The sequence below is a fragment of the Macrotis lagotis genome, chromosome 6, assembly GCF_037893015.1.
Source record: "Macrotis lagotis isolate mMagLag1 chromosome 6, bilby.v1.9.chrom.fasta, whole genome shotgun sequence".
Lineage (NCBI taxonomy): Eukaryota > Metazoa > Chordata > Mammalia > Peramelemorphia > Peramelidae > Macrotis > Macrotis lagotis.
This window is the reverse complement of record NC_133663.1, coordinates 55,094,659-55,109,629: the sequence shown is the minus strand read 5'-3', so window position 1 is coordinate 55,109,629 and position 14,971 is coordinate 55,094,659. Positions and strand designations below refer to the sequence as shown.

At 35.1% G+C, this 14,971-nt stretch overlaps 1 protein-coding gene across 7 annotated transcripts in view; it reads left to right on the top strand.

Moving 5' to 3' along the window:
• The window catches only part of ZBTB38 (zinc finger and BTB domain containing 38), a 91,825-nt gene that overhangs the window by 58,007 nt on the left and 18,847 nt on the right, over positions 1-14,971 (top strand). Inside the window, exon 1 of one of the 7 annotated variants that reach the window (XM_074191193.1) lies at positions 1,582-14,964. The exons of the other annotated variants lie outside the window; for them this stretch is intronic. The gene's annotated coding sequence lies outside the window, so the exon portion shown is untranslated. Of the gene's footprint in view, positions 1-1,581; positions 14,965-14,971 lie in introns of those variants that run through there. 7 annotated transcript variants of the gene reach the window in all.

Here is a 14,971-nt window from a genome sequence, read left to right as displayed (position 1 = left end):
AGTAGAGCCAGGGAAAAACATACACAATGATTATAATGATGAAAATTCAAAGAATATAAAACCAGAATTAAGTACTGAGTAATTATAATGTCCTACCTTGATCACAGAGAACAAAAGAGCCATAGAACTAGAGCTAAAATGTACCTTGGAGATCATCTTAAGATGAGATGGTAAAAATGTATCTCCCTCTTTTTTTTTCTTCTTTTTTTTTTTTGCAGAGGTTTGGAACTGTGGATTTAGAATACTGCATCAACTATCAGCTAATTTGTTGTTTTTTATTAACTGCTTTTTAATCTCTTAAAATTGTAGCAAGGAATGACTTGCTGGTTAAGGGATGGAACAGGTATTCAGAAATGAAGGGGGATGAAAATGAAATATCAATAAAAATTAAAAATTTAAAAATATGGGCAAGGTACATAGGGAGAATGATGGATAGTTCACATGATCACTACATTATAAACAGAATGAAACAAGAGCTCCCAGCATATTGGATGAGTGCCTTGTGGCAAACTTCTTTAAGGACACAGACAAGAGTTAGCAAGAATAGGCAAGCAGGGTACTGAAGTGTATCTACATTATTGCAGGGAATATCTAGGTTGGCAAGATTATAGAGCCATTGTAGTAATAATAAATGGAAAATCGTTAATGAAACACTTTTTATAGGGCCAGAAACTGTACTAAGGGATAAAGAGATTAAGATTTCTTGACCTCAAGGGACTTGCATCCTCATAGAGGAAGAGTACACATGTAGGGAAATGAAAGAAAGGGAGGGATATTTTGGATTGGAATTATTTTGGTGTGAAATCAAGAGCAGAAAGAACCTTCAGAAAACTGATTGACAACAGATTGATCTATTATTAGGAATGGCAAAATTGATTTGATCTAAACATCATTACCAGCTTGAAATGAGCCAGAAGGGTGCTCATTGCATGGAGATGATGGCTCTCTCTGTCTGGACCTGATATAGAGAACACTCACTAATCATCAGTCAAGTGCCTCAAGGTAAAAGCTGAAGTAATTGATTAGAGATAGAGAAGCTAGAGCTAGAATATTGAGTCATTTTATTAGTGAATTTATTCCATTGACATTTATGACTTATAACTGTTAGGTATATTTCCCCCTCTGTCCATGTTATATTGCTAGTTTTTTTTAAAAAAATTATCACAAGGTTCATCTTGCATAAGAGAATTCTGTCTTCACATTAAAAAATCATATGCTCCTCTTCCCAGCAGAGCTAGATTCCTACATTTTATTTTTACTAAAATACTATCTTTACACTTTCCAGGACTTAGTATACCATTTAGTTCACTTTATACCTGTAAAATATATCTCTGCAACATACCTGAAAAATGATTATTCAGCCTTTGCTTAAAGACTTCAAATGAAAGGAAACTAGTGGTATCCTCAGGTAGCCTATTCTACATTTATATAACTCTAATTGTTAGAAATTTCACCTTCACCTAAAGGTTAAATTAACCTCTTTGCAATTCCTGCCCATTGTTCCAAGTTATGCCCTTGAAGGGCCAAATAGAACAAAAATTTATATATATATATATATATATATATATATATATATATATTTCCCTCACAATGTAGTATGTTTAGTGTATAGACGTGTGATAGTGGTTTATTTTCACTGTATTGGTATATCATGTTCTAGTTCCTTCTTATTTGATGAGCAATTCTGCATGATTTAGATTGATGTTTTTAAAAATGTGAATTACTTTGACCAGGTAGCTTTTAAGATATTGCTTTGTCTGGGTAGCTAGGTGGCACAGTGGATAGAGCACTGGCCCTAGAGTCAGGATGACCTGAGTTCAAATCCAGCCTCAGACACACTTATTAGCTTTGTGACCTTGGGCAAATCACTTAAGCCCATTACTTTGCAAAAAAAACAAAACAAAACAACTGCAATGTTGTGAGTCTCTGGAACCAAGTAGCAAGATTTCCAAATGAGTTAAACTTGGGGTTCCTCTTTATAATATCCCATGGATTCTAGCTATCTGTACTTTGCCAATTCTAATTTTGGGCCTTTTGCAAGGACCCAAGGAGGGGGAAGTTCCTAGAATATTACACTATGACTCTGTTATAATTTTTTGTAGAAAATCATTAATTCTTAGATTATCATCTTAAGTGCTATACTGAAGTTCAGTACTCAATTTTATATAGAACTCAGGTACCATTACATAGTGTTGGAGGTAGACTGCTAGATTTGTAGTCAGGAAGACCTCATTTTGACACCTACCTCAAATACTTACTACGCATATAGTCCTGGATAAGTCACTTAAACTCTGTCATCCAAAGTTTTCTTGTGTATAAAATGGGGATAATAACAATATTATTAAATCTGAGATAACATAGTAAAGTGTTTTGTAAACCTTAGAGTGTTATATAAATGCTAACTTGTTTTTATTATTTTGCTGTCTTTTTAATTTGCTTTGGCATTTTCTCTTGGTTTATTTTTATGTTCTGCCTTTGTCTTTATCTTTTTAAGAAAATTGAAAATTTTGTTAAAATGTTACAATATTTGTTCTAAGCAGGGATTCCCTTATTTGTCTTCTTGCTTATCTCTTGTAATGTGGCTTATGAGCTCGATAAAAGAATTTAAAAGAGGAAGGGTACTTTTCCATTTTGGGGAGTTGACTTATAGTTATTATATTGTAACAGCAGTTCTTCTTTCTGAAGATTTTTTTCTCATTTTTATTTACTCCATTGTATTTATTCACCCTGTTGGACTTTATTTACTTCTTTCTTCAATCTATTGGTTTTCCTATGAGAATTTTCTATTATAATATCTTCCCTTTCCTTTTTTGTTATTTTATCTATATCTACATCTAGCCATCTCTATCTATTGATATATTGCTATTTTGTGGCAATAATGACGATGAAGAAGAATTGGCCTAGACACAAATTACTCAGCTATTTTGCTGAGAAACTTCCAATACAATAAACTTTTATTAACCATCTTTTATGAATGAAACACAGTGTTGGGCACTGGGAATAGAAACATATATATAGAAATAATATACAAAAGATTTATAACAATCTGCATGGGAACTTCTATCAAGGCAAATAGCAACCTATCTATGATTTATGTTACGTATCAAATGACTTGTCCAGCATTGTATAGCTAATGTCAAAATCTTTCTGAATCCAAGTCATAACAACAACCTTATGGTCTCCTGATAATACAAAGATTTGATATTTTTTTCAAATCTACCTCAAAGAGTTTATAGTCTATAGGGTAATATATGATATGTACTCATTTAAATACAATTAGAGGAAGGAAGTGATACAGCATGGTAGAGATCTAGACAGTGTGCCTTGGGAAAATGTTAGTATGGAAAGAACACTCCAGCTGAGTCTTGAAAAAAGAAGTATACTAAAAGTAGGAAATATATAGAATTGTTGGAGATAACATGTCAATTTGGAAAATAGCTAGCAGTTCAACTTCAGCAAATACCTATATCAGGATTTGAGCTCAGGTCTTCATGACTCCAAGTATTACACTCTGCCACCTTAGTTAGGAATATTGTTTCAGAAGTCTTATGAAGGATCGAGGAAAGATTTGAAGAAGAGAAACTAATTAGAAAACTATGACAATAGTTCAGGTAAAAAGTGATGAAAGCATCTTTGTACCAGAGTGGAAAGAAGAGGAGAGCTATGAACAATATTGTAAAGGTAAAATTGACAGGCCATGACAGTAGAATAAATATTGGGGGGGGGGTAGGTAGGTGTGAAAGAGAAAGAAGAGTCAAAGACTACTTAGAGGTTTCCAGCAGAGAGAGAAAGGGAGAATGATAGAATTGGTAATGCCAACTACATAAATAGGAAAGTTTGGAAAAACCACAGATTTATAAGGAAAGATGATCATTTGAATTTGAGGTACTGGTGGAATGTCCAGCAGTGTCTAGGAATGTGGAACTGAAGTTCATGGGAGAGATGAGAATTGGATATATAAATTTGTATGTTATCTGTCCAGAGGTGATAACTGATTTGTGGCAGTTAAGCCTTCATTATCTTCTGAGCCTCCCAATGCACCAGATGAGATCACTTAGGAAGAGAGGGTCCACAGAGCCTTGTAGGCTACTCTCCCTTACAAAGTAGGAGGAGGACAATAAACTAGGGAAGGGAACCAAGGATTGTTCAGTCTGGTAGAAGTAAAAGACCTAATTTTACAGATTTGTAACGCTATAGAGAAAATGGTATCCAGAAGGAATGGATATTCAATTGCTAAATGCTTCAGAAAGAGAGGTAAAGATGAAGACTAAGAAAAGGAAATTTAGCAATTTAAATGGTTATTGGTCTTTGAGTGTAGATGGGTGGCATGGTGGAGAGAATGCTGGACCTAGAGTCAGGAAGATCAGAGTTCCAATGTGACCTTAGATACGTGACCCATTAAGAGGTTTCTGGTGCTGTTTAGAATCACCAAAGACAGTTACAAAATCAAGCTTTCACTCTTCACATAGCATTTTGTTATATAAACTCTGACAAGTTGTCATGCAGGGCTGATTCTTGTATTTAGTGATGTAATTAGAACCTTGAATGGCCCAGTGCAAACAATCCTGGCTATGGAATTAGAGGTTCTGGGTTTGAATCCCAGTTCTATCATTTACTCTCTGTGTAACATTAGGAAAGTCATTTCATTTCTTTACCTTTTCACTCTCTCACCTGTAAGATGGGGGCTTAGATGTTTTATCCTCTAAAATTACTTCTAGCTAGGAATCTGTATTCCCATATGTTACTGTATGGTTTTTTCTATCTGTAATTCTTATTCTCCTACTAAACTGGCTATAAATTGTGTGAGAGTAGAAAGTTAGGGAAATGTTAGAGCCAGCTCTTGAGCTAACAAAACTGGTTGTTAAATTTTCAGCGTGACAATTTACAACTTGGAAAATGGCAATTGGAGCTTGGTTTACTGGAAAGTAATGGGTGTGGCTAGGTGACGCAGTGGCTATAGCACTGGCCCTGGAGTAAGGAGGACCTGAGTTCAAATCCATACACAGACACTTAATAATTACCTAGCTGTGTGGCCTTGGGCAAGTCACTTTAACCCCATTGCCTTGCAAAAACCTAAAAAAAAAAGTAATGGAAAAATATAACTTTAAAGTATGTCATCTGTATTTGGGGCGGGGGGAAGGTGCCAGTTGTTAAACATTTACCAGCACATTTTTAGTAAAGACTATTACTCCTAGATAATTCTGAAATGCAAATGAGACTCAGATATCATTTATTTCTGGGCATTTCTGATTTATATAATCTATGGTCTAAAGATAATCTATAAAGAATACTTTGAAATGGCGGTCTATTCTTCACAACCCTAGCAACAACAAATATTAAGTGATTATTGTGTGTAGAGGTCAGTGGAAGGGTTACTAAGATCTCTCTGCTGAAGAGGTTTACAATCCAATAGAATATATGCTGTCTTCACTATCATCTCCTTTATAATGGAGTCCTTAGTTTTTGTGTCACAGGTATACCTCAGAGATGAGACTACAGCTGGGCTACAGTAAGGTTCCTTTGATAACTTTGGCAACCAGATCCTCCTTAAAAAGAGTTGAGATGCATCTATGTATCACAGGTCTATTATATAGACCTGTGCATCACTGCTACTCCTAAAGCCCTATAACTTTTCCACTTCCCTATGACCAAAGATTTGATTTTTAAGTGAGATGAAAGCAAAGACTCTTCATTCATATGCCGGCTTTTCTTGACCACTCTGGGCCTTAGTTTCCTCTTCTATAAAGTGAGGGGTTGGATGGTCAATCAGTAAGCATTTATTAAGCAATTGCTTTGTGTTTACACTATACTAGTTAATGGGATAGAAAAAAAGGCAAAAAATAACAATTTGTCCTCAAGGAACTTACTTTCTAATAAAAGAATATGTAAATAACTTCTGTACATACAAGATTCATATAGAACAGGTAGACAGTAATCTTTTCAGAGAAGACTCAACAGTGGATAATTGTAAGCAAAAGAAGGTGGAGTTTGAACTAAGTCTTTATGAAAGCTAGGAATATCAAGTGGTGGAAGTGAAGAGAGAGAGAGAGAGAGAGGGAGAGAGAGAGATTGCTGGGGGATGACATGGTGAGATCTGTGCATTAGGAAAATCACTTGGGCAGTTTTTTAGAGATTAGACTAGAATGAGGAGACACTTGAAGTAGAAAAACCAGTTGGGCTATTGCAAGACTTTAGGTGAAAAATGATCAGAAGCTGATCTAAGAATAGTGACTGTATGAGTAGAGAGAAGGAGATGTTTACATGAGTTGTTAAAAAGGTAGAAATAAGAAAATTTGGCAACAGATTAGATACGGAGAGCTAGTGAGGTTGAGAAACTATGTGAATGGAAGGATGGTGATGCCATCAATTGTTAATAGAGCCAGTTTGAAAGAGGAAACATTTGAGGAGAAAAGATGAGTTCTCCTTTGGATATGTTGGGCTTGAGATGCCTATGGGAAATCTGATTAGAAATACATACATATATATACATATATATATATATGTATATATATATATATATATAAAAAATTTTATTTATTTATTTATTTATTTTTGCTAGGCAATGGGGTTAAGTGGCTTGCCCAAGGACACACAGCTAGGTAATTATTAAGTGTTTGAGACCGGATTTGAACCCAGGTACTCCTGACTCCAGGGCCGGTGCTCTATCCACTGTGCCACCTAGCCACCCCTCTGATTAGAAATATCTAATAGGCAGTTCAAAATGTGTGATTAGAGCTCAGAAAATGAACTGGAATTGTGTGAGAGCAGAAAGTTAGAATCTTTTTCTTCCCCAAAGAATGAAAGAGAAGTTCGTTTTCCAAGACAACTTTTCATAGAAGCATTTCATTGAGAATCATCTGCCTAGAGATTGGAAGGAATCTATGGGAGCTGATGATATCACTAAATGGAGAGTATAGATTAGGTGACCTCTAAGGTCACCATCCCATTCTAAATCTGTGATCCCATCTTTTTTGTGAATTCAGCACCACCTTGTGGACATTAAGAGTACCCAAATAATAGCCACTATTTTATAATATCAACATAAATTAATGTATTTGAAAAGTTATTCATTAGCCTTTAAGGGATATGTAAAGATAAGCACACCTTGTGGACATTAAGAGTACCCAAACAATAGCCACTATTTTACAATATCAACATAAATTAATGTATTTGAAAAAATATTTGTTAGCATTTAAGGGATATGTAAAGATAAACTGTTACAATTCTTAAAAACAAGCAAGTCAAATAAGATGAAGAGGAACTGTTTTTAAAAAAAATGATTTTTTTGTGCTATGAGAGTTTCTTTTTCTGATCCATCAAAGTACCATATTTTTCACTAATTTGTCTTCAACACTTTTGTGAAGCAGATCAGCAAATATCATTCTTGTTTTTATACAACATGAAAATAATAGCCTTTGTGGGTTTTGATGCCTACATTTGATGCTTTAATGAGATTTTAAGCATATAAGAAAGGTCTTTTTTCTTTTCTTGTTTATATTAAAACAGAAGGAACAATATATGAGTTTGTGATAATCAGGGTGACTAGAGTTAATGTTTAGATGCTATTCTTAAGATTGAAAGTCCTATTGGATCTCCCCATATCCCATTCTGCTTTTACAAGAACAAAAGCATCTTCTTTCCCAATTCAGCTAGATCAAGGATAATTTTTAAGGCATAAGGTTCCTCCTTTGAAAAAGAAGTCTCATATTTTTATGATCATAAACTATCAACTTTGCACTTATTGGTTACTTTTCATCTTTCTATATTTCCATACATTTATAATATGCACAGAAGTGGGTGGTTTCAATCAGTGACAATTAGTTATAACTTTGTCTGGGACACACTGAATTTGCAGTGGTGGTTGTACCTGAGCAATAGGTGGTGCAGTGGTCTTTAGCCAGGAGGATTCATCTTCCTGAGTTTAAGTCTGACCTCAGACACTAATTGTGTGACACCTAACAAGTCGCTTAACCCTGTTTTGTCTCAGTTTCCTTATCTGTAAAAATGAGCTGGAGAAAGAAAATGGCAAACCGCTCCATTATCTTTGCCATGAAAACTCCAAATGGGATCATGAAGATTTAATATGACTGAGCACAGGTATAGATAGTAAGGGAGAAGTGATTATTCATACCTCATGAGGGTTAGGGGGAAGATAGACTCTGTCCAGAAAGTCCCCATCGCAGTGGACCTTGGTGCTGGCAGCCCAATGCAGATGCAGCCCAATACCACTATAGCTAAAGCATAGGGATGGTATAGCTACTAAGAGAAGAAGACTCTCCCCTCTCACAAAGGAAAAACTATACCCCCCTCCCCAAAATACTCATAGTTGCCCACTATGTAAAGTATCATTTACCCTGAGTCACCCCTTGCATTCTCACCTACAATTCCTCATTTATCTGATACTTTGCATCGACTTGTACATATATTTTCTTCCCAATTTTCCATCTTAAAAGGTCAGCATGAACAGAATTTAGTTTTCTCTGAACATATTCTGCTTCGCTCTAATTTAATCTTGCCTCATTAGATGTTCAATAGTATCCTCCAACCCCTCTTAGCTCTGGCCTCTCTTTTTTGCTGGACAGTCTCCAATTTCTTACTCAATCCTACCATATTTCTAACATTATTTATGCTACCAAACACCAGATTACTGGTAATGATATTTTGAAGAAAAAGGAAAACAGAGGGTTGGAAGAGGATGATGGGAATTTTTAAAAAGTTTTTCTTTGTTACTATAATATAAAATTATCACTGTGGAAAAGAACAAAACTGAATCAAAAGAACAAGGATGCCTTGAAATTGAAGATAAGAGAATGACAGTTAAATGATATAGCAATTGCAACAATTTTAGAACAAGGACAAAAAAAATCCAGAGTAAATGCGACAAATTTGCAGGACCCAAATTTTATTTTATTAAACCTTGACCTAAATAACATTTAACAACTAAAAAAGGCTAGTGAGCCAATATAAACTTGACCAAATTTGTTTTCTAAAACTTTTCAACTCAAATGTTTAGATATCATATAAACAAATTAAATCAAATTAATATTTCATTTGATTCTTGATATAAAAGGTTATATGTTGAAATTTTTTTCCACTTCTGCACTATTCAAACTTGAGAGAAATAAGTATAGTCTGTGGCAGGGTGGACATGTGGGGGGAGGAAATAATATGGTGGCAACAATTCTGGATTAAATGTCAGTAGAGGGATTTAAGGCCCAACTTTGCCACTAAGTAGTTATACATTAGTTAAGTCATTCATCTCTGAACTTCAATTTCCTCATCTTTAAAATGGACTAAATTATCTTTAGAGTTCCTTCTAGCTCTAATAATCTATACTTCTATGAAAAGCTGCTTTGGGGGAAGAACTTTTGATTCATTCTTCCAAATGTTTATTGAATGTCTGATATATAAAAGTTTTATGCAAGGCTGTTATGAGTAGGAGAGGAAGAGAAGGAAAAACTCTTGGTATCTCTCTTCCTTCATTGTTATAGGCAAAGAAATAACAAGAGAAAGAAAATTTCATTAGGTTAGAATAAGTAATTATGTGAAATGGGCACTAGCCTAGTCACATTTGTTTTTAAATACATTGAGAAAAGAGGGATACATTAAATGTAAAGTGTATTTTCATTTCATTGTTTATCCATCTCATACAAAGGGTGGACCCTCTAAAATTTGTTTTATTAAATGAATGACAAAAATTCTTAGATAATCTAAAAATTCCACCTTAGGAAATATTTATGACCTCCTTCCCTATCAAGTTAAATCTTGACCAAAGATGCTAAAATGAAAAATTAGTTAATTTGAGTTGAATCTCAATTTTTCCATCCATTTGCTGGTAAAACTAATAGTATAAAATGAGGTAAGAAGTGAAAAAAGAAATGGTTTAGAATTATCTTTATGACTAAATAGGCAAGAAAGTATCATTTCAAAAGACTTAAGTGAATGGTACATAAAAGAAGAACAGTTTGCAAATCATGGATTGTATTTAATTCACACTTGTGTTCCCCTAAAGTCATTTTTATATAAGGTAAGCTTTCTCTCATTATTATTTAATGAAAGTGTTAACTTGAGCCTTACTCCCTGAAATACAAGACCTAGGAAATAAGTATATTTGTACAAATATAAATTTCTTTTAGCTAATTTTACTTAAGGCAGAGGATATAAATTATTTGTGAAAATAGAAAGTATATCAACCTACCAATTAATAAGTATTTAGTATCTACTATATTCAATGGCAGTAGGGTAGTGCAGAGAATAGAGCTCTGGGTTTAGAAATAGGAAGATTTATCTCCTAAATTCAAATCTGACCTCAGAACTTTACTAACTTTGTAATCCTGGGCAAGTCAATTAATCCTGTTTGCCTCAGTTTCATCATCTAAAAATGATGCTTGAGTGGAGATAGATTACTGCTCCAGTATTTTTGCCAAGAAAACCCCATATAGGGTCATAGTCAGACACACCTGGAAAATGACTCAATAGCAATAAGCTATGTACAAGGATATGGTGCTGGGGACCTGGGTATAAAACCATGTTACCTTCTATTGGGACTTGGGTATAAAACCATGTTACCTTCTATTGGGAAAGATAATATATACAAGGTAGTTGGGGAAATCAGGAAAAGACTTCTTACAGAAGATGGTACCCAAGGTGATACATCTTAAAAGAAAAGAGAAGCTCAATGAGGTGGAGGCAGAAGGAGTGCATTATAGAATGGCAGACAATAGTGGGTGGCAGGTATCATATCCAGTGAGGGTAGAAAGATTAGGACTATATCATAATTGAGCTTTAAAAGCTAAACAGAGTAGTTTAGATTTTTATCCTAAAGTAGGAAGCCCCTGAAATTATTGGTCACATGGTCAGACCTGCATTATAGAAAATCATTTGGGCAGTAATGTGTAGGGGAGACTTGAGTGAGGGAGACCACTTGGAAAGCTATTTCAGTAATTTAGGTAAGAGGCAGTGAACTAAAATGGTGGCTTTGTGAGTACAGAGAAGGGTTCAGAGGTTAGAGATGTTGTAGAGGCAGAAGTGGCCAAATTTGGCAACTGATTAAATATGTGGAGTGAAATAGAATGAGGAATCCATAAAATGCTAAGATTATGACATGATGTTGGAAAAAGTATGGTGTCTTCAACAAAATTAGGTAAATTTGGAAGAAAAGAGGATTTATGGGGAAAGATAATGAGTTATTTTAGACTTGTTGAGTTTTAAGATGTTTTCAACCATCCAATTTGAAATTTCTAATATATCATATTTATGTGAGATTGAGACTCAATGGAGTGACTGGGACTGGATATAAAAATAATAATTAAGATATGGAATCTGATTAGTTTACTAAGGGAGAGAATATATAGGGCTAAGAGGTAAGGGACCCAGAACAGAACCATGGGGAATGCCCACATTTAGGGAGAGTAATATAAATGATGATCTAGTAAAGGAAAATAAAAAGAAGCAAACAATCATAAGTCGGAAGAGAACCAGGAGAACACAGTTTCCCAAAAACTAGAGAAGAGAGTATCAAGGAGAAGAGTGATCAACAATGTCAAAGGCTGCAGAGAGAGCAAAATGAATGAGGACTTGGTAAGGATATTTACTAGAGTCATAAATCTAAGCCAAAGGTTTTTAAATTGAAAAGAAGGGCAATGGACTAGAACTGTGTATATCCACCAAATCAGAGACTAAATACAGTCTGGAAATAAGAAAGGAGAAGAAATGTCTAGAAGCCTACAGAAAAGAAAAACACCAACAAAAAACCAATGATTTCTAATCATTGTATAAACTGGGAACCCTTCTGGATCAAAGAAATCAATCTTTAGTAAAGAAACAAAGATGGTAGTGTGCAGTCTGCCCAGTATAATTTGAGACCATGAAATACAGAATTCACATTTATTTGTAGATTTTCACCCAGGGCTGTACTCTTATTAAAAAATCACACAATTACTTCTCCTATTAAAGTGATTGTTGATAAATTATTACAAATCAAAGTATTCAAGACATTGATTATTGTTCTTTCCCATTATAACACAAATATAGAAAGTGTAAGAAACTTGACAAGCAAGATCCTGACCTTATTTGAGCTTATAGGTGTCACTGAAATTTGATAGAATGGAATCTATAATTGAAATTTGGCCTTAAAAGGATCTATTTACCCTTACTTAAAAATAACATATTAGATATAAAGTATCTGTTAATAGAATTGAACACAAAAAAGATTTCATGTTGTTAGTTAATCCAAGAGCCAAAAGGAGAAAAGATGCTTGATGGAGAGCATTTAGGTGACAATTCAATGGAGGAAGAAACTATATTTTCCTCAGAGATCACTACAAATAGAAAAGGATAATAAATGAAGAGGGATATAATATTGATAGAGGACTTTGATTATCTGGATATCTGATAGAATCCAAATCCTTTGCCCAAATCAAAACAGCTAATATTGTTTTTTTTTATCCTTTTTACTTTGTAATAATTTCATCTTTCAAAAGATAAAAGGGATACTCAAATGGAACTTTTATTTTTGAATCTGATTCTGAACATGAAAAAAAAACTGACTCCTAGGATGGAAAGGATGGCAACATTAGAAGAAAAAGAACATGTCACCTTAAAATTTGTTTTAGAAAAGAAAAAAGCTGAGGATAATCTGACCTGCACCCCAGATTTTGGGAATGTTTAAAGGGCTGACTGAGAAGATGAGTACCATACCAATAGGGGAAAATCTCATAGTCTTATATTGTACAGGGAAAGTTAGACTAGGGGACATGAGAAGTACAGTTCTGAAGATGTAAAATATAATTCTAATGAGGAAGAAAAGAGGACCCTTATACAAAGATCAATATGAATATGGGGGAACTTGAAAACTAAGATTTTTTTAAAGGCTTACAAAAGATGGCACCAAAAAAGCTTAAATTGAGCCTGGCAAGGAAATCTGAGGATGATGAAAAGATGAGACTTTGGCAGCAAATGCTGAGGAAAAGAAAAGGATCACAAAAGAGATAACAACACTGCTTGGAATAGATGGGATGATGATAACAGATGATGGGAGAGCTTCTCAAATCTTATTTTGATTCTTTTGGCCCTTGGACTGGAAAAGACAGCACATACACACAAAAAAAATGGTTAGAAGTTAAAGTCATTGCAAGCCAAGATAAGTAAGAGAGTCTTTAGCTGTCTATCACTGAGGAATTCAAGTCATGCAGCCCAGACCAGGGAGATTCCTGGGTCCTGGAAAAAAATGGTGAGTGTGGCAAACTACCTCCCAACAGTGATCTCTGAAAGACCATAGAGAATTGGAGTACTATTGATGGATTGGAATAAGATAGAAGTGGTACCATTTTAAAGAAAAAGAAGGGGGTAAGCAAATGGAATGTAGACCCAGGCTTGGGGCTTGAGGAGTTATTCCCCACTTTTTTAAAACCAGATCAGGCAAGTCAAAATTCAGGTTTTGAATGTTCTAACTTGTTGGATAAATTCTTAAACCAATCTAGCCAAATACTATTCAGCTTCGTTTCAGACCGATGGCATGGTCTTTGTCTTTCCTGTCAGAGCAGTTTTCCACTCCTCTTTTTTTCCTCTTCCACAATTGACCCTTAATGTTTTAGTCTGAAGAGCCCAAGGCTTCTTATAAAGACTTAAATGAAGGACCATAGACCCATTTATATAGGAGGTGGGGACAGGAGATAGGAAGGAGGGAAGGAGAACTTTGTCATAGTTGGAAGTGAATACAAATGATATTAAATGATAGTAAGCATGCTTTAGAAACAGGGCCAAAAATACAATTGTGTTTTTGCTACCAGCTGCACAGCAAGCAGATACAGTATGAGAACATCAAGTCACATCTGTGCAGGCACCAGGATGAAAATAGCATGCTTTATTTGAAGCTGATGTACATTTTCACTTTCACAAAGAAGGTTTTTATTTCTGAACATGTTTTAAAAATCAGCAAACTTGTCTTTTTCTTTGCTCCATAAATTGAAATAATATTTTGCCATTATGTTTGTTTGTTTGTTCATACATACCTAAAACATATATATTTCTCATGTTTCGCTGTTTCCCTGCCCTGGTTCCCTGTCTACTGGCTCATTCTTTTGTGCCCTGGTCCAGTACTATTTTTCACAGATAAAGTTGATTTCAATATTGAAATTGCATTTGGGTCATTCAGGTGTCCTTTAAAAAAGTGGACATAATTAAGTTTCCAGAATAATGAGAGACAAGAAAGGTGTTGTTGGCTTACATGTGTGCCCCACCCATATATACTCACATACACTATTTGTCTACATATACCACACACATACAAATACACATATATAACTGTTTAACCTCATTTAGCAATTCTGCATTACAGACCTGTTAAAATCATAGAAATGTCTGTGCCCTTTATTAGTTATAGCCAAAGGCAACATAGCATAATAATTGTGAGCATTGGAATCAGAAAGACTTAGGTTCAAATTCTACTTCAGCTGTGTTACTGAAGGCAAATCATAACCTGCCTGTGGCAACTAATTCTGAGATCCAGATATAGAAAGGTTACTGGTCTTTGGTTATGGAGGGACTTTCCACACCTGGAGTTTCTCATGCTGATGGAATCACAACTCTTGACCTATCCAAACCCCCTTTCTCCCCCGTGCCCCCGACAAAAATCAGAATATTTTCTGTGGTGTGACCAATCTTGAAATCCCCCACTCTGTCTTTGCTCCCCGACAGTCTTGGCGATGCCCCGCTAGCAAGGATGTCTTTCCCCTTATCTTGCTGGAGGCCGCCTTTAGGACCAGCATTAGGCACCAGCCTCCACACTTCTATAAATAGCCTTTTGCTATTTTTCTCCCAGCGCAGCCGCTCTGTAGGGGTTAGAATTAGCGAGCAGGCAAATAGCAAGTGGTAGAATCACAAAATGTCTCCACAACACCTGCTCGAGCATGGAGCTCTAAATGAGACATCCTACCAGTGGTAGATTCCTCTATTTGACGGAAGGTAAATT